This window comes from Protopterus annectens, chromosome 4.part0, assembly GCF_019279795.1.
Source record: "Protopterus annectens isolate FY-2018-M chromosome 4.part0, PAN1.0, whole genome shotgun sequence".
Lineage (NCBI taxonomy): Eukaryota > Metazoa > Chordata > Ceratodontiformes > Protopteridae > Protopterus > Protopterus annectens.
The window spans coordinates 923,954,422-923,974,085 of record NC_056733.1 but is presented as its reverse complement, the minus strand read 5'-3'; the positions used below and the strand labels follow the sequence as shown (position 1 = coordinate 923,974,085).

General features: G+C 39.2%; 1 pseudogene; it reads left to right on the top strand.

Annotated features, from left to right (window-relative positions):
- The first annotated feature begins 7,310 nt into the window (after window positions 1–7,310).
- Window positions 7,311–19,664, top strand: part of LOC122800370 — a 45,201-nt pseudogene continuing 32,847 nt past the window's right edge.

Below are 19,664 nucleotides of genomic sequence, written 5' to 3'. Positions count from 1 at the left end.
GAAATAAGTTGTTTCATTAAGGAAAATTAATGAATTCACTAACTTACTCATATTTGCCCTTCCAAATGATCAGTATATCATCCAAGAATCTATAATAAGCAAAAATGTTTTCCTTACATACTGAAGGGAATACCTCTCTTCTCTACCATTCTGCTAGGACTAGATTGGCAGACACTGGGGCACATTTCGCTCCCACTGCCACATCTGATTTTTGTCTAAAATATTTACCATCAAAGTGTAAAAAATTATTACTTAGGGCCATCTCTAACAGATCTACCAACAGATTCACTTTCGGTTGATCAATTAGTCCACTCTGCACTAAACTTTGCGCATACAGTTCTAAGCCGATTTCATGGGGTATTACAGTGAAGAGATTCACCACGTCATCTGTAACAAATAAGACTTTTTGATTCACCTCCAACATCCTCAATTGTTCCAAACAAGGCCAGGAATGCCTTAGAATGTGTGTATATTTTTGAACCACCGGTTTGAAATAATAGTCAACAAAAGCTGCCAGGGGTTCAGTTTTTAGAGCCCCGAGCTGCAACAGTTGACCTAAAGGGTGGGTCATTTTGGCTCTTGTGTAGCTTCAGTATCGCAAAATTTACAGGAACAGTCGGGATTTCTACCTTAAGATGCCCACCTCCTACATAAAAACTCTGCTTTCTAGGCTAAAACCATGCTCTGTATCTGCTGACAACATCCCATCCTACTTTCTTCAGATTGCTGCTCACTCCCTTGCTCTGCCTATATCTATCATTATTAATCGTTCTATATCAGAATCTCAAGTCTCAGCTATCTGGAAACAATTCTACACCCTACCCATTCATAAAGGGGGTAACTCAACAGAAATCTCAAATTTCAGACCCATTGCTATTCTGTCCCTCTTTCTAAAATATTAGAGAAATGCATACACACATAGGTTATTCAACACCTCTTACATGAAAAACTGCTCACTCCAACGCAGCATGGATTCTGACCTAAGCATAGCACTACTACTGCCCTTATCTCCTTCCTTAACACTATCTCCTTAGCCAAAGATGACCATAAACTCATCTCCTGTTTATTCCTTGATCTCTCAAAGGCCTTTGATACTGTTTCACACTCTCTGCTACTTAAGAAACTAACTGAACTAAATATCTCTGACACTGTAGCATGGTTCTCTAGCTACCTCACTGTTAGACTTCAATCTGTCAGATGGTATTCTGCACTATCTTCTCCTCTTCCAGTTAAAATGGGAGTTCCCCAAGGACCTATTCTCGGCCCACTACTTTTTAATATCTTTACCAACTTACTTCATTCCTCCTGTCCACACTCTTCTACTATAGAATACGCTGATGACTCCACTGTCATAACCACAGCTAAATCCCTCTCTGAACTCCTAGCTGCCACCCAATCTTCCTTTAATTCAGTAGAGATATTGCTCTCCAACAATCAGCTCATCCTTAACCAAAATAAATAAATAAATAAATAAAACTGCTACTCTTTCTCCCTAAAACAGCCAATCATATCAAAGCTTCATTTGCTATAATGTCTCAAAATAATACCCCTATTCTAGTAGAATCAAGTACAAAACTCCTAGGTGTTACCATTGACGACCAACTGAAATTCGACCATCACATTAATAATTGCATCAAAAAAACTCATCAGAAACTAGGACTCCTATATAGAAACAATTTCTCTCCCATGAAGCTTGAAGCACACTTGCACATGCTTATGTTCTACCTTGCTTAACTTATTGCTCCCAAATCCTTACTAATCTAAACTCTATCAAAGCTTGAATAGACATACCACAATATTGCTAGATTTGCAGCTCAACAAACCTATAAATCCCACCACTGTCTATCCCTGAAACACAAACTGGCTAGAACTATCCCACCTACTTCAGCTCACACAGCTTCAAACCATACACAGAATTTTGTATCAGTCAGAATACAGTCCCTGCTTGTCTTCTCTTGTATCTAACTACTCACCAGCTAGAAATCTCAGGAATTCATCCCTTGATCTATTACACATCTATAAACCCAAATCTAAATCAGGTCAAGACATATACAGCTACTACCCTTCTATGGCTTTGAACAAGGTCCCTCTGAAAATCAGAAATCTGACAAATCCCAAACAATTTAAGTTGGCTACAAAAGAATACTACAAAAAGCACTGGATCTACCACTGCTCTCATCCTCCCTGACTACAACCATTCAACTAACACACTTCCCTTTTACCACTATCGTCGTCTGATCTACCTACCTTCCCTCCTTCCTTCTAGTCCTTCCTTCCTTCTTGTCAATCATCTACAGATTCCCTCATCTTACTTCTTCCCTCATCCTCCTTCCTACTATCTATACACCTCCTCTCTTCTCTGAAATTGTTACTGATTAAGTTCTTCAAACACTAGCCTACTACTCTCTGTTGTCACCTTTCTCGATATATTGTTGTCCGAACAGAATGTGCCTTACCCTAGAATTACCATATATACGTTTTTTTTTTTTTTTTGCTTATTCAAACATGTATGTACAGCAATGTTATGTTTGTCAATGTTAAAATACTTTGTGTTTTTAGTCTTTTATACCAGTTTGTATAGCATTAGCTTATATTTACTGTATTATGGAGCTTTTCTCCCCAGGACTCTGCTGAAAAAAGAGCTATTGTTCAGTCAGACATTCCTGGTCAACAAATGTAAAATAAATAAACAAGATACTCAGAGGCAGGATCTTTTCTGAGGGTAAACAAGCTATCATATTTAAAATTAAAATTTTAATTTAAAATTATAATTGTATGACCAAGTTTGTTGAAGTAATAATTAAAAAGAACTGGCAGATTCTAATGGCTTAGCCTAAATTGCGTACAATATTGGGCAGTACACCCCGATTTGCATATAGAAATATGAACAACTTGGAGAGAAAATTATGCTACAAAGATTTTGAGGTGAATTTGGTGAATCAAGTAACACACAATGTTGGAACAGTTCCCTGCCATAGTTGCAGTTGCTGCTCTGACATATGTGATAGAAAATTCTTTGAGCATCCAGTAAGTAGATTAAGATAGGAGATTAAACACCAAGCAACCTGTAGAACTATGATGGTAGTATATTTAGCTTCATGCACACAGTGCCAAGGATTCTATGTTGAAAAATGCTCAAGATGCCTGAAAGACCGCATCATTGAGCATAAATTGGACATAAGGAGTGTTGCTTTAGCACAACATAGGAAGGATGAGGGAATCTCACATAATTTTAAATTTAAAGTATTAGAAGTTGTACATAGAAGTTAGAGGCTTGGTGATATAAATAATAAATTGGAGATGTCCGAGTACAAGTGGATATTAAGACTTGAAGCAGACAGAGCACCTAGGTTAAATAATATGGTAACAATTAAACCTATGTTAGACTTTAAGCAGAAGCAATATAAATAACTTGTTTTATTTTTCGCTTGAAATATATGTTTTTATTAAATATATGCCGTTTTTGAGAGTTTATTTTAGATGTTTGTACATGCATATGCATTAGGGTCAAAATACAGTAACAACCACATTTATGCTAGATTTCAAACAGAAGTGATATAGGTGATTTATTTTGTTTTGCATATTTTCCTCTTTAAAAAATGTGGTTTTATTGATTGTATGTCATTTCTGAGTTTTTATTCTAGATGTAGGTATAAGCATATGCATATAGATGATATATTAATATAGATATATTCTTAAACAATAGTATGGTTTTAAAATGTTATAACGGACTCCTTAATGATATTTGTTTCCACATTGGATGGTTGTGTCATGTGGTTTGCTGTTTTATCTTTACATACACAATGGTTTTAACTGATTTAACTGAACACTGAAGAATGGAGATTCCCGAAAGTTTTGTTGTTTCTTATTAATAAAGTGAGTGTTTTTCTACTTATTAGTTCTTCTTTTTGTTAACTGCGAATGTAAGGAATAGTGGAAGTAAAAACCACAGCTGAACTGTTGTTTGGAGGAGGTGGTATTCCCTGACAGAATGAGGGGTTTCTCATTCCATGAAACAGCCTTGACTGATGATGGAAAGGACCCAAGAGTCCTGGGTTATCAGTTTCCAAGCTGGGAGGGAAAGAGGCAAAGAGAAGGGGGGATGCATGGATCTGGGGCCTGGTAATCACAGACTACCAGGTTTGGCCTGAAAAGGTTCTTTCTGAGAAGGTGTGGAAGAAGCAGACTTGGACGGAGGCCATTTTCTAAAATCCCTCTTACCATATGATGGGAGAGATTTAGCTTCCTTTCTTACAAAGCTGGTTCTGGCTGGGTAATTCTCTGGAAGTGGGGAACAGAAGAGACAAAAATGTGTTTCAAGTCTTAGAGTTCCTTCCCCTTTTCCTGAAGAGTTTTAAAGCGCCCTGCAGCTGCACTGCCAAATAAGGCTTTGTTGTCTAGAGGGTCATCCATAAACTTAGCGTTGACATAATCCGGCAAAGGTTGTAATCTAAGCCATGAATACCTTCTCAGGACTGACCCTGTAGGTGCAGCCCTACCTGAAGCCTCCACAGCATCATGACTGCACTTGGAGTGCCTGGTAACCTAGGAGGAGGAATTAAGAATGGTAGAGAGCTTGGCTTTGGTTGCTGAATCCGGGAGCTCTAACAGGAGTTTCACTGCACCTGCAAACAGAGCCAGGGAATATTTAGCCATGTGCATCTGATAGTTCATTGCCCTGAAGACCAAAGTTGCAGACGTATACACTTTTCCCCCAGTCTTTCCATGACCTTACTCTCCTCATCACAGGGTAGCAGAGAGGTGGAAGGCAAAAGCTCGGAAGCCTTTTCTGCTGCCACTAAAATAGCAGCTGGATCAGCAAAGGGTGCCTTAAAGAGGAATTTGGCATCCTCAGGTACATAATAAAATCTTTGTGGTATTTTACATTATAAAATTTGTCTGGGCACTTGGGAGCTGCAGGCTGGGAATCTGGGCTGCAATGAAGGCATCCAAGAATGCTGGCAGGACAGAAGGGATAGCTGATGGGTTAGAGGATTCCATCTGAAGGAGGTCATAGTACCTCTTCTGTATCACACAGACCTGGCAGCAATCCCACAAAGAAGTCCCTCATCTTCAAGATGGTCTCCCAAAAGGAAATTTCCTCCCCAGGGGAATCCATAATATTAAAGATGGAGGCAAGGTGGTACATACAGCCTACCTTGATCTGGCCAAGGCCTTTGATACCATTCCCCACTCAGGAATCATAGAAAAACTCATTAAGCTAGGCATCAACCCCTATATCACTAGGTGGGTTGCAAACTGGCTCACAGATAGAACCCACAGTGTGAATGTAGCTGACTCCAAGTCATACTACCAATCAGTCATGAGTAAAATCCTCCAGGGTTCAGTCCTGGGTCATCTCCTGCTTGGTATCTACTTTCTCTGACGTCCAGGCCAACATGAAGGGTCTCTGGCTGAGAAAGTTCGGAGACTATTGCAAGTTGGGAGCTATCATTAACTCTCCAAGTGATGTTTAAGCATCCTACAGAAAAGGCCTCACTGAGACCAACTGGTGTCAGAACCATGGCCTTAAGCTCAATGCCAAAAAATGTGTTATCCCCTTTGGGAAAAACGTGGTTCCCACGAAATACCACATTGATGGTAGTCCACTGAACACAGAAGGTGTTATAAGAGATCTGGGAACACAGGTTGACAGCAACCTCTCTTTTGACCACCACATTGCCACTGTGGTCAGAAAATCCTTCTATGTCACACGTCTCATTAATAAGGGTTTTGCATCCAGGAAGAAAGAGGTCATTGTCCCCCTCTACTCCTCCATCAGGCCAATCATCGCATACAATGCCCAATTTGGCATGCACCTCAATAGACATCTGCAACAACTGGAGAGGTCACAAAAGTACCTCGCAAAGAGGATCCCAGGCATTAAACACTTGTCCTATATGGACAGACTAAAAAAAAAACTCCAACTATTCTATGTCTCATATCGCCTACTTAGAGGTGATCTCTGCTTGACTTATAAAGCCATGTCTGACCCAGCTCTGTTAGAAATGCTACATCTAAAGAAATCCCAATCCCTACGCACCGCACACTCCAGAGACCTCACCCTCATTACAACAATCAACAGAACATGCTGAACAGACAGGTTCATAACACAGAGACTGCCCATGCTACGGAATAATCTTCCCATACATGTCAAGCAAAGCACCTCACTGGCCCTCTTCAAGAGAAATCTTGATGAGTGGATGGGAAATAGAAAATTCACTTCGGCGATCACCCTACTCAGAGGCACTGGGAACTAAGGTCAGGTGGCACGATCCCAGGCTACTCCTATGGGCTAGGCTTGAAAGGCTCCAGGGCCATTAGCCTAGTACACACCTATAAACCTATTAGATTCCTCCTCTGGGAAGGCATACCCTAGAGGAGAAGCAATTTGAGTAGAGTAAGCCAGACTCATCCCCTGATGAATCCTCCTCCTCAGTAGAGACATCCTCAGAAGGTCTCTTCATTGGGATAGAAGGAGAAGGGGCTGGTGAAGAAATAGAAGGGACTGAGGTCTGGCGGAGAACAATAAAGACATTAAAGAGGACTTGGGTAAAGGCCTGCCAGTCAGGAGTCAGACTGGGTGGCTGGTCCTGAGGAACCGGAGAAACATGTTTAGTTTTTAGTTTCTTCTTCTTTGGAGCCTCTGGAGCCAAACAGTGAAAAGTTGATGGGCCTGATGTTGGGCAGCATTCCATGACATCCATAGGAACATCTTTGTGTACAACAATCTGAATGACATGGGCCTTCAGAGATAACCAGCCTTGGTTCCCTCCAGTGCCTGAATCGGATGCCTGCGAATCCCTCTGGGATGTGCCTGCAGATTCCTTGACAGCTTCTGCAATGGTACCCATCAAAGGAGGCTCTTCAGATTCTGAAGTGGCCCCTGGGCCTTCATCGGCCTCTGGAGGGATGCCTGAAATACAGGTACCAGCAGTAGGATAGGGCCGATGCTTCTTGGCCTTCTTGAGTTGCGGCTCTTCTGAAAGGCCTGATGTCAGATCCATGTCATGAGCTAGCGCTTAAGGCACTGATTTTCCAAGTATAGCCTAAGGGACGAGAGACAGCTATGGAAGGTCTTTGGAACAAAGGCCTTACAGCTATCACAGGTGGTGTGATCGTGATTTGGGCCTAGACAAAACAAGCAAAGCTTGTGTGAGTCTTTATGTGGAATCTGCCTTCTACACTGACACTTGCCCTTCCTAGCTGACATGTACTCACTAGAAAAAACACACAGTAGCTGAAAGGAATAAAGAAAAAACCCAATGGGGTACTTACCTGAAGCACAAATGTGACTTATCTGGCGAGCGATGACCGGAGCTGGCAATCGGACGGGTGGCAGAAAAATTCTGAGGTAGGTACGTGCTGACATCTGCTTTATACTCAATGTCTCTTTATGGCTGATGTACACTAACTGATGTGAGGCATCGCACATACCTTACAGTACCATTTAGACTTTGGTATACTGGTTTGATGTACGAGTCAGCCAGAGGCAGACTCTCTCATGTTATGAACACTGCAGCATACGAACAGAAGGACATCTAGGATAATCCTACTGGGCTATAACTTTTTTCAGACAAGTTCTGGAGAGAGAGAGAAGCTCCCTAAAATATTCAAAGCAGTTACAAATACCGAGTTTACAAGCTTATGCAAGTAAAAATTGCAAGGCATAGATGCAAAAAAATAATACATGCAGTCACTTGATTAAACAGAGTTATACAGATAGTATAATACATACAATTCTACAAAGTGAAACAACCTTTAGACTACAGTTGTTGGATTAAGACAAATTTAAGGAGAAATGATAAAAATAAATGACATAAGTACAAGACAACATGGAAGGCTTAGCGTTAGGAAAATAAACTACAAGGATATGGCTACTGACAGTAGGACAGGGCTGATTTAAAGAGGGAATAGAAATAGTGTAGAGGCTGTACTGAAGTAGAAGGAAGTAAGACTGGTACAGATTAGCTCAGCAGGTAAGACTGGTACAGATTAGCTCAGCAGGTAAGACTGGTACAGATTAGCTCAGCAGGTAAGACTGGTACAGATTAGCTCAGCAGGTAAGACTGGTACAGATTAGCTCAGCAGGTAAGACTGGTACAGATTAGCTCAGCAGGTAAGACTGGTACAGATTAGCTCAGCAGGTAAGACTGGTACAGATTAGCTCAGCAGGTAAGACTGGTACAGATTAGCTCAGCAGGTAAGACTGGTACAGATTAGCTCAGCAGGTAAGACTGGTCCAGATTAGCTCAGCAGGTAAGACTGGTCCAGATTAGCTCAGCAGGTAAGACTGGTCCAGATTAGCTCAGCAGGTAAGACTGGTACAGATTAGCTCAGCAGGTAAGACTGGTACAGATTAGCTCAGTTTAACTAGAATGTGTCCACTTTATTAAAGGATGAATAGCTTTTCAGAGAAATTGAAGATTAATTTGGAAGTTTCTAATTCTGTACGGATGGCAATATTGCTGTCTTTTCTTTGAGAAAGAACGATCATTTTTTTGAACTTGGACCAGATTTTAAATTTCCTTTGGAAAACGTTTATGGCCGACTCTTGTCCAAGATCCAGGGATAAACAGCTCCAGTTTGGTTACAGAAACTACATAAAGCGAGTCACCATACTTTTGTTAGATTTAATTATGCTGATATAACAACAGAAGGTAGTAGTGATCAAAATTGGTACTGGGAGATGCAACTGTACTATAAATTTGTGTAAAACTTTAATGGTGTTGTGGGTGGGGCAAATACTTCAGTTAGATTTTGGTGAATAGCACTTAAAGAAAAGACTGCTGCTTATATGTCAAACTGGTTTGCTCACTTGGGTGTTTATTTGTACTGTGTTACTGTTTTAAGGTTCTAAACAACACACCTCTGTACCAAAACACACACACACACACACACACACACACACACACACACACACACACACACACACACACTGTTCAGAGTGGGTAAGTTTCTTAGTTATAAACTTGCTTTTCTGTTTCGAATGCTGTTCCTGAAAGCATATTGCACAGCATCCCTTGGTTATTAGGGTGAATGCATACAAAGGTATTAAGTGACCACCAAAAGGAACTAATTTAGGGCACTTCTACATCTTTTGTTACATTTTAATTTCTGTACAGACTCATTTTCAGGGTATGATCACATAACCAGAACATTAAATATCCACTTCTGGAGCCAATATACTAGTACCCAGAGAACTTTTATTGTTAAAAACACAATATTTGTTAAATCCACAATAGTCATTCAAGCGCTTTCGTCAAATGACTTCATCAGAACTAGAAAAATCTTAATTACTTCTCATTTTATACAAGTTGATTAAAAATCAAATCATCAATTAAAAAGCACTTAAACAATTTGTTAAAATTTACTATTTAAAGTAAAAGCGTGGTGTGAACACTGATATATAACCTTAGAAAAATACAATCTATGAAAACTTATCTGTAAAAAGCACATGAAAGCATTGTTTAAAAAATATATAAAATACATTACAGTTTTGTAGCCCCCCTCTGAAATCCATGTTAACTATCTCTAGGATACCAAATCTAAAACAATGGGAAGGGTTAAACACTAACATGTTTAAACAGGTCGTTTTTTTTCATCTTTTTTGGAAATGCTATAACAGTGTTGGACCCAACTTTACCTTGGGTGTTTCATGTATATAACTACAATAGTCACAAGCCCCACATTTGATGGCAACATTCTTTTTGTTGTCCTTTTTAGGAAGTTTATTTTCCAAAATTGTTTTCAAGTTACAGTTAACTCTATAGGTAAATAAGGGTTCGGGACCAAGAACTGTCCATACATCCCTATTTCCCTTTAACATAGCCCAGTTGTTTTTAATAATCTTTTTCACTTCGCTAGATGTTAAAACCATAGCTTGAGAAAAATCCTTGGGCTCGTTATGATCTTAACTAACACTTCTTCATTTGCTCCTAATAAAGGTTTATATCTAGCATTCCATTCACCCATAACGTGATCTCTAATTTTTGTTAAAAAATCTAAGGGGTAACCCCTACCAAGGAACAATTCCATAACTAGCCTAATTTCTTCTTCCACAAAGGTGAAGTTAGAACACATCCTAACTACTCTAACCATCTGCCCCTTAACTATATTTCTTTTAGTATAGGGGGGGTGGTTGCTAGAAAATTCCAGATAATCATTAGAAAAGGTGGGTTTCCTGAATACCCTAGATTGAAACTTGTTACCACCAAAATCTTTAATCAGTTTGACATCCAGGAAATTAATCTGCCTGTTATTACCATTACCAGTAAATTTAAAATATTCACAACTTTTGTTAATATACTCAAGGAATGGTTGGAAAGTCCTACCATCTTTCCACAAAATAAATAAATCATCTAAAAACCTTAGGTATAAACACCAGTCACTCTTAAAACATGAGTTGAAAATATATTGGTTTTCCCATTGATACATAAGATTTGCAAAGATAGGGGCACAACTATTGCCCATTGCTACACCTTTTACCTGTCTATAAAATTCCCCCCCAAAAGTGAAAAAGATATTTTTCAACACAATCTCTCTTAGTTCTAGAATAACGTTGATCATGTTTCCACTTAAATTGGTTTTACTCACTAATACATTATTAAAAAATTCCAAACCAATATCATGGGGGATAGAGGTAAAAAGGTCGACAACATCGACAGTAGAAAAATAAACCTCATCACTGAATAAATCATCTTTCACTTTTCTTAAAAAGTTCCATGAATCAATGAGAATATGTTTGATAGAAACCAAAGCCCGTCGAACCATTCGATCAATGAAAATACCTAAAGGATAGGTAATACTATTATGACCAGAAATTATAAGTCAGTAGGGTGGGTCTTTTACATCCTTGTGTGTTTTATGGATTCCAAATGCAATGGGAATAACAGGTTATTCTACATGAAGAAAGTTGTAAACTTCTTCATTAATAACCCCTTGATAAAGGGAATCTTCCAATAAAAATTACATTTTTCTATAACAAAGGTGAATTTCATTCCTAGATGCCACCTCATATTTAGTGGTATCATTTAACATACAGGTTATTTTATTATTATAATCTTCTGTATTTATAATAACCATACCCCCACCCTTGTCTGGTTTCATAAATCTAATATTCTGGTTGTCCCTGAGATCAAAAAGTAACTTCTTCTCAGCCAAGGAAAGATTATGTTTCTTGTATTTATGGGGTTGCAAAGTTTTAAAAATCTCCTGGCAGCTGACATTTTCAAAAGATGAAAAAAACGCCCTGTTTAAACATGTTAGTGCTAACCCTTCCCATTGTTTTAGATTTGGTATCCTAGAGGTAGTTATCATGGATTTCAGAGGGGGGGATTGGACGAATAAATTATTAAGGGCTGAAACTAGGTGGCAACTTAAGCTGAATTGCTATAGAATTTCCAGGCATCAATGATGCCATTAGTATCAAACCTGAATTAAGGTTTAGGGCTACAAAACTGTAATGTATTTTTTATATTTTTAAACAATGCTTTTGTGTGCTCTTTACAGATAGTTTTTCATAGATTGTATTTTTCTAAGGTTATACATCAGTGTTCACCCCACAGTTTTACTTTTAGTAAATTTTAACAAATTGTTTTCTAATTGTTTTTTACTTGATGATTTGATTTTTAATCAACTTGTATAAAATGAGAAGTAATTAGGATTTTTCTAGTTCTGATGGTCATTTGATGAAAGCGCTTCACGGACTATTGTGGATTTAACAACTATTGTGTTTTTAACAATAAAAGTTCTCTGGGTACTAGTATATTGGCTCCAGAAGTGGACATTTTATTAGTTGGTGTTTTCACTGCTTCTGCACCTTTTTTGGTTTTTCAGAACATTAAATATGTCAGAGAGTTTATGAGGGGAGCTACCACTCTCAGAGGCCAAGCTGCAGCGTACTATCTAACAAACTGTGACTGCAATTGCCCTTCACAGTTTCTTCAGTAGTTGTTCCACTAAACTGTCTGCTCAACTGGGGAATTGCTGGCCCCAGTCATACTTTCCGGCAAATGACACCTGACCCCATTGACAAGTGTTCTTAAATGCCTCTCAACTGTCCTTCATTTACAGGGACATCTCAGATTTTGTCTCAAAATTTTGCTTTATCCCTTCTAAAACTGATTTTGGGAGAAAAGAATTGGGAGTTACAGACTTCTTTTATGTATGAAAATATGTATGGACTCGTATTCTACTAGACTGTCAATTTTTCAAGGTAATAGTACCTATGAAGACCAGATTTCAGTTAAATATAGTTTGTTAGATACAATACATTTTACATTCAGTTTCAGTGAATGCAATTTTAATAGAAAGGATTTTTTTTAGTGAAAGATACAAATGAATAACCTTCAGTCAAGAATACCAATAAGAATAAAGTGTGGTAACACATTGTGAAGTACACTGCGTAACAAACAGATCTTGTTTAGATGGTATAAGGCTTGAGAATCAAGGTTAAAGAGGTGTACAGAATTGTAGAAAATTTACAGAGTTTGGATATTACTAGGAGAGAGACTTCAGACACAGAAGTCAGTAAGTTAATTCGGACTGATACACAGATACCACTGCAGTCCACAAAGGTTCGGTACTGACACTCAAGATAGAGTGCCAAAGGAATAATTCTATGTACAGAACTTATGGACAGTATGAGTGGAGATACTATGGACATTATAATTCAATCTGTGAGTAAATCAAACCTGAAACAATTCTGACTAGTAGTGAAATAAACTCAAAAACAAAACCACTTGATAGTGTCAGAAGAAATAATTAGTGAAACATCTTTAGCATACCGAAAAACTCTACGGTTTTGTCAATAGAACTGAAATCCTCTGAAACAAAACCCATTTTACAAACACACTGTGGTATAAAAATCAAGAACATTTAACATTCAGTCAGCTGTGTTGTTAGATACAACAGTGTTAACCCTTGATATATAAAACTCATACTGCTAGACTACAATCAAATCACTAAGGAAACATTTAATGTTGACGATCTCATTCAATCTTGGCAGTTTGTCCACCCCTAATCTTATCTGCCACTATGTCTCAGTTTTTTAAATCAGGTTTCTGTAATTATCCCATCTAAAATTCATAAGAATATGTTCAAGTACTGCAGACAAAAACCTTTTATGTTGGTTACAGTTAGTGGTATGTCTGTAAAGAACATTATTAGTTTTTTTTTTTTTTTAGTTTTGATGTTGTATACATGCTCCTGTATTCTGGTATTTAAACTCCTAGTACTCATACCAATGGAATATCCTGTGCAGCCTGAGCATAATGCAATGTGTAAACTACCCCTTTGGTTTGACAAGTAAATCTCCCTGATATTGGAATAGTGTACTTTAAATGTTCTACAGCATGTATGGTTCTTCATATATAAAATGACAGACCGTACACAAATTACATTTAAAGTTACTGAAAGATTTTTTTGTCAGTAGAAGGGGTAGAAACTGTAACATGGTCATATTGTAACAGTTGTTTAACGTTGCAACTTTTCTTATAAACGAGGGAAGACGGATGACTGCCTATAATCTGTACTAGATCACTGCTTCCTTCTATGATTTTCCAGTTGTTGGAAATATTTTTTTAATTCATCAAAAATAATATTCCTAGAGGTCAATTTATCAGGGCCTTCAGGATGACGAGTGACAACAAAGATTTTATTGAAGAAATTAAATACATTACATCTTTATTTTTAGAGAGGATATGATGCAGTATTTTTAAATAATAGTGTTCAGGAAATCTTTTCTAAAACGTGGGACAATTATGGACCCAGTTTAGTAAAAGTGCATAGTTATCCCCCTTTGGGAAAAAACATGTACCCATGAATTACCACATAGTTGGCAGTACACTAAACACCAAAAGTGTGATAAGAGACTTAGGGACACAGGTGGACAGTGGTCTCACCTTCGATAACCACATCGCCACAACAGTCAGGAAATCCTTGTATGTGGCACACCTCATCACTAAGGGCTTTTCATCCAGAAAAAAGGAGGTTATTGTCCCACTGTACTCATCCTTCATTAGACCCATTAGAGAATACAACGCCCCATTTGGTATGTACCTCTCAAGACATCTGCAACAACTGGAAAGGCCGCAGAAATACCTCACTAAAAGAATCACAGGCCTAAAGCAGATGCCCTATGCTGACCGTCTGAAAAAAACTCCACCTATACTCGGTGGCATATCATTTACTTGGAGGCTGTCTCTGCTTAACATACAAGGCCATGTCAAACCCAGAGCTGCTGGACATGCTACACTTAAAGAAATCCCAGTCAGTCAGAGACACACTGTCCAGGGATCTAAACCTTGTCATCACAATGAACAAAACATGCTGGAGGGATAGGTTCCTGGCCCAGAGACTCCCCAGACTGTGGAATAGACTTGCTCATACATGTAAAGCAGAGTGCCTCTTTGGCCATCTTCAAAAGGAACCTTGATGATTGGATGGGAGATAGGAAATTCACCCCAGGGATCACGTCAGTTGCCCTGCTAGACAGGGGTCCAGGGAAGTAAATACTGTGGGATGAAATAGCCAGGGAATTGTTATGGCTTGGCTTGTATAGGCCCTAGGGCCAATAGCTTAGTACCAACCTATGAACCTATAAAAAGTTTTAAACAGCATGACCACCTGCAAGACTTGCCACTTGTACCAAGACGTTCAGTACAGATGTCCACTGGCAGCACTGACATTAGACATATTTCCAACAACTGGAAAATCACAGAAGGAAGCAGCGATCTAGTACAGATTATAGGCAGTCATCCTTCTTCCTTTGTTTATATGAAAAGTTGTAACATTAAACAACTTTTACAACATGACCATGTTAAAGTTTCTACCCCTTCTACTGACAAAAAATCTTTTTTGTACTTTTAAGTGTAATTTGTGTATGGTCTGTCATTTTATATATGAAGGACCACACATGATGTTTGAACATTTAAGTACACCATTTCTATACCAGGGAGGTTCACTTGTCAAACCAAAGGGCTAGTTTACATTGAATTAGGCTCAGGTTGCACAAGATATTAGATTGGTATGAGTACTAGGAGTTTAAGTACCAGAAAACAGGAGCATGTATATGACATCAAAACTAAAAAACACTAGCAAGGCTCTTTACAGACATACCACTAACTGTAACCAATTTAAAAGGTTTCTGTTTGAAGTACTTGAACATATTCCTATAAATTTTAGATGGGGAAAAAAACAGATTTAGTGGCAAATAAGATTAGGGGTGGACAAACTGCCAGGATTGAATGAGACCATCAATCTTAAATGTCTTCTTAGTGATAGTAGACTAGTAGTATGTTTTTTTTACATATCAAGGGTTAACACTGTTGTATCTATCAACACAGTTGGCGGAATGTTAAATTTTATTGGTTCTTGATTTTTATACAATACATAAAATGTGTTTTTAAAATGGTATTAATTTATGAAGACGTTAGTTCTGTTGACAAAAGCGCTAAAGAGTTTTTGGTACACTAAAGACGTTTCACTACTCGTTTCTGGCACTCTCAAGTAGTTTTCATTTTTCTTTTTTTTTTTTATAATTCTATTTCATTTTATCAGCACCGTTATTTGAGACAATAAAACTCGATTTGGATATTGTTCACATCTACCTCTACTGTATGCTGCTAATACATAAAACACCTTCATCAGATCTTGTGTGCTGACTTTTACTCAAAGGTACAAGAAGACTTGGCCCATAAAAGAGAAACTGAGACAGTTCAGCACAGATCTGGGTAATTAAAAAATAAAGATTTCTTCCAGTTAATTTCAGTGCGATACAGAGCCTTCAATTGTGACAGTACCAACGTTATTTTTTTAATACAAGTGTCTGATTCAGGGGGAAGAGGTTGAGGGCTCTTATAGGCCCAACTATCCTCTTCTTAAAAGGGTTACATAATCTTACCTGATATAGGTATTCTGTTACCGTTAAGGCTACAGCTACCGCATCATCTCATTTTTTTCAGAGAATCAAACATGTACTGCATCTTTTTTTAGCTTTAGTTCTACTTTATTTCATTTGACTACCCTGAAATGGGAAAAATTATGTCCTCTTAAAAATTAACTGCTAATCCATGTGTTACTTAGAAAGCGTTTGCACAGCTAAATTGAGTTGTGCAAGAAAAAGACCCCTCTTTAGCAAGGAATCTCTGAATGTGCTGCACTTCAACTTATTACAAGAACAGAAGTTTTAAATATTGTCAATAACTTGGTTACTTGGTCTGTCTGCATAGCCGTTAAAAATAAGAGATCTCCATAGCTGGAAGAAACCAAAGAAGGTGGGAAGGGTGATCAGCTGCTGAGAAGTCAGAAAAGTACAGCTATATAAGTAAACTTACCAAAACTTGAGCTGACTAAAAAGCAAGGTTTGGGAGCCAAGCCCATCAGAGATTTCATGCTAAGAAAGGAAGGCTGAGCCCTGAGAGGACATTGCAAGGAACCAAATATCCAAACTTGGCATAAAAACAATGGTGATGAAGGAGGAAGCAACTAGTGTAGCAGTGATAATTTGAGAATCTGCCTTTATTATAAGTTTACTTAAAAAACTGTACTATGTTCTTCATATTAATTACATCCCGACAAGAATATAACAACCATCTAGCTTCCAAAGTTTCAGGCCATCTTCCATGTACTCAAACCATAAAGCAGCTCAAGATGAGCAGACTAAAAAGGCAGGTTTCAGCACCAAGCCCTTCAGAGCTTTCATACAGTGTTTATAATAGGGTTCCACCATAGAGGTTTACTGTAACTTTGCATTTTATTTACTTCGGGGGGGGGGGGATATTAATCTATGCAGCTATTTGTGTGTGCATAGAATTATGCATCAGAGGTTTCCACCTCCACAGTGGGATTATCAGGTTTGAGGGATATTTTAAATTTGGTCAGGTTACTCGGTTTAGTAGGTTTAGTATAATCTCTGAAATGAAGTACTGGAAGATACATTCATTATAAGACTGAAGCAAAAAGTGACAAATTTGTGGTCTGATTTGATCATGGATGAAGTAACAACTGATAGGTTCATAGGTGTGTACTAGGCTAATGACCCTGGAGCCTAGCCCATAGGATTACCCTGGCATTGTGCCACCTGACCTTAATTTCCAGTGCCTCTATCGAGAAGAGCCACTGGAGTGATCCCTGGGGTGAATTTTCTATTTCCCATCCACTCATCAAGATTTCTCTTATAGAGGGCCAGTGAGGTGGTCTGTTTGACATGTATGGAAGTCTATTCCATAGCATGGGCAGTCTTGCTGGGTTATGAACCTGTCCCTCGAGCACATTCTGTTGATTGTGGTAATGAGGTTGAGGTCTCCGGAGCGTGTGGTGGGGAGGGATTGGGATCTCTTTAGATGTAGCATTTCTAAAAGAGCTGGGTCAGACATGGCTTTGTTAGTCAAGCAGAGATCGCCTCTTAGTAGGCCATATGAGACAGAGAATAGTTGGAGTTTTTTGAGTCTGTCTATATAGGACAAGTGTTTAAGGCCTAGAATCCTCTGTGAGGTACTTTTGCAGCCTCTCCAGTAGCTGTAGGTGTCTAGTGAGGTATATGCCAAATGAGGCATTGTACTTGATGATTGGCCTAATGAGGGAAAATTAGAGAGAAACAATGACCTCTTTCTTCCTGGATGCAAAACCCTTAGCAATGAGATGTACCACACAGAAAGACTTTCTGACCACAGTGGCAGTGTGGTGGTCAAAAGAGAGGTTGCTGTCAACCTGTGTTTCCAGATCTCTTATAAAGCCTTCTGTGTTCAGTGAACTACCATCGATGTGGTACTTCATGGGAACTGGGTTTTTCCCAAAGCTGATGACGCATTTTTTTGGCATTGAGCTTAAGGCCATGGTTCTGACACCAGTCGTTAGTCTCAGTGAGGCCTTTCTATATGCGGTCGACATCAATTGGGGAGTTAATAATGGCTCTCAACTTGCAATTGTCTGCAAACGTAGTCAGCCAGAGTCCCTTCATGTTGGCCTGGACTTCTGCAAAGTAGATACCAAACAGGAGAGGACCCAGGACCGATCCCTGTGGGAATCCACTAGTAACTGGTCGGCAGTCTGACTTGGAGTCAGCTACTTTCACATGGTGGGTTCTACCTGTGAGCCAATTTGCAACCCACCTAGTGATATAGGGGTTGATGCCTAGCTTAGTGAGTTTTTCTATGATTCCTGAGTAGAGAATGGTACGAAAGGCCTTGGCCAGATCAAGGTAGGCTGTATGACCCACCTTGCCTTAATCCACAGCTCTGGCGACAGACTCAAAGAAGTCGACCAAGTTGAGCAGGCATGACCTACCCTTCACAAAACTAAACTGTGTGGGATTCAGAGTTTGGAGATTCCCTATATCCATGTTTATTAGGTCCATGATGATGCGTTCCATAGCTTTGCATATCAGACTTGTCAGGCTAATGGGTAGTCGCTCCTCCTTTGTGGAGAGGGATGACTATAGCAGTGTGCTTTAAGGTAGGGACAAAGCCTGAGGTGAGGCTGTGATTGAACAGAGCACACAGGTGAGGTGCCAGTTCACTCTGTAGTTCATGTAGAACACAGCCAGGGATATTGTCAGGTCCCATAGAAGCTGTATTCTTGGCCTTGGTCAGTGTTGTTTTAACCTATGTAGCAGTAATACTGGGTGCCTGGCAATCTACTGGTATTGTGACTGGTCCTTTTGGGGGGGTAAAGTTATCACTGAATCTGTCGGACAGTATATTGGCAATATCTGTTGGCTCGGTATAGGAGGTACCATTGTGCAGTAGCTCAGAGCAAAACTGGTTATTGCTGTGGAAGTTCTTTACTTAACTATAGAAGGCCTTGTGGTTGTCTTTACTATCTGCTGCAGTTCTGTATTCATAGCTAGCTTTAGAGGATTTGATGAGGGATCTCAACTTTTTGTTGAGGTCGATAAGGGAGTTTTTCCAGTCTTGGGACTTCCATCTTATTCCTCACCAGTTTCCTCCTTCTGTTGTAGGAGTTTGTTTATGGCTGGGGACCACCAGATTGACTTCCTTTTTTTGGAGGAGAGCATCTTGGTTCTATTGGGTATGGCAAGATCCATGCATTTGTTTACGTGTTCGTACAGTGTACTGGTGTATGATTCAGCATTCATGCAACTATTCTCCATTTGCATGGGTGCCATGAAGTTAGCCACCTCTGTTCTTAGGAGCCCAAAGTTGGCTTTGGAGAAGTTTTTCATTCCGATTGCCTATGCCGGGGGGGTGGGGTGGATTTCTAAGGTAATTAGTTTGTGGTCAGATCCAACCAGGGAGGAGATGACTATTGGTGTAGAGCAATGGTCGCCCAAGTTAGTAATGACCAGGTCAAGGATGTTGATACCTCTAGTGCGGGTAAGAATGAGCTGGTCCAGGGCAGTGGAATTATTGAATTCCAGGAAAAGTCGGGCAAGTTACTGCTACAAGAGTAGTTTTCTCAGTTAATGGAGGGGTAGTTGAAGTCGCCCAGTATGAGTGTGTTAGGTTGGACCCTAATATTCTCCAGGGTGCTTAGGAATGTGGAGTGAGTGTCTTGGGACATGGTTGGGGACCTATAACAGGCTACGACCTGAATAGCTGTCTTACCCAATGTTAGCTGCACCTGAAGTACCTCTGATGCTTTATGTTGAGCTATCAGTCTGGAGGTGTGTGCATCCTTTATAAATATGGAAATACCACCGC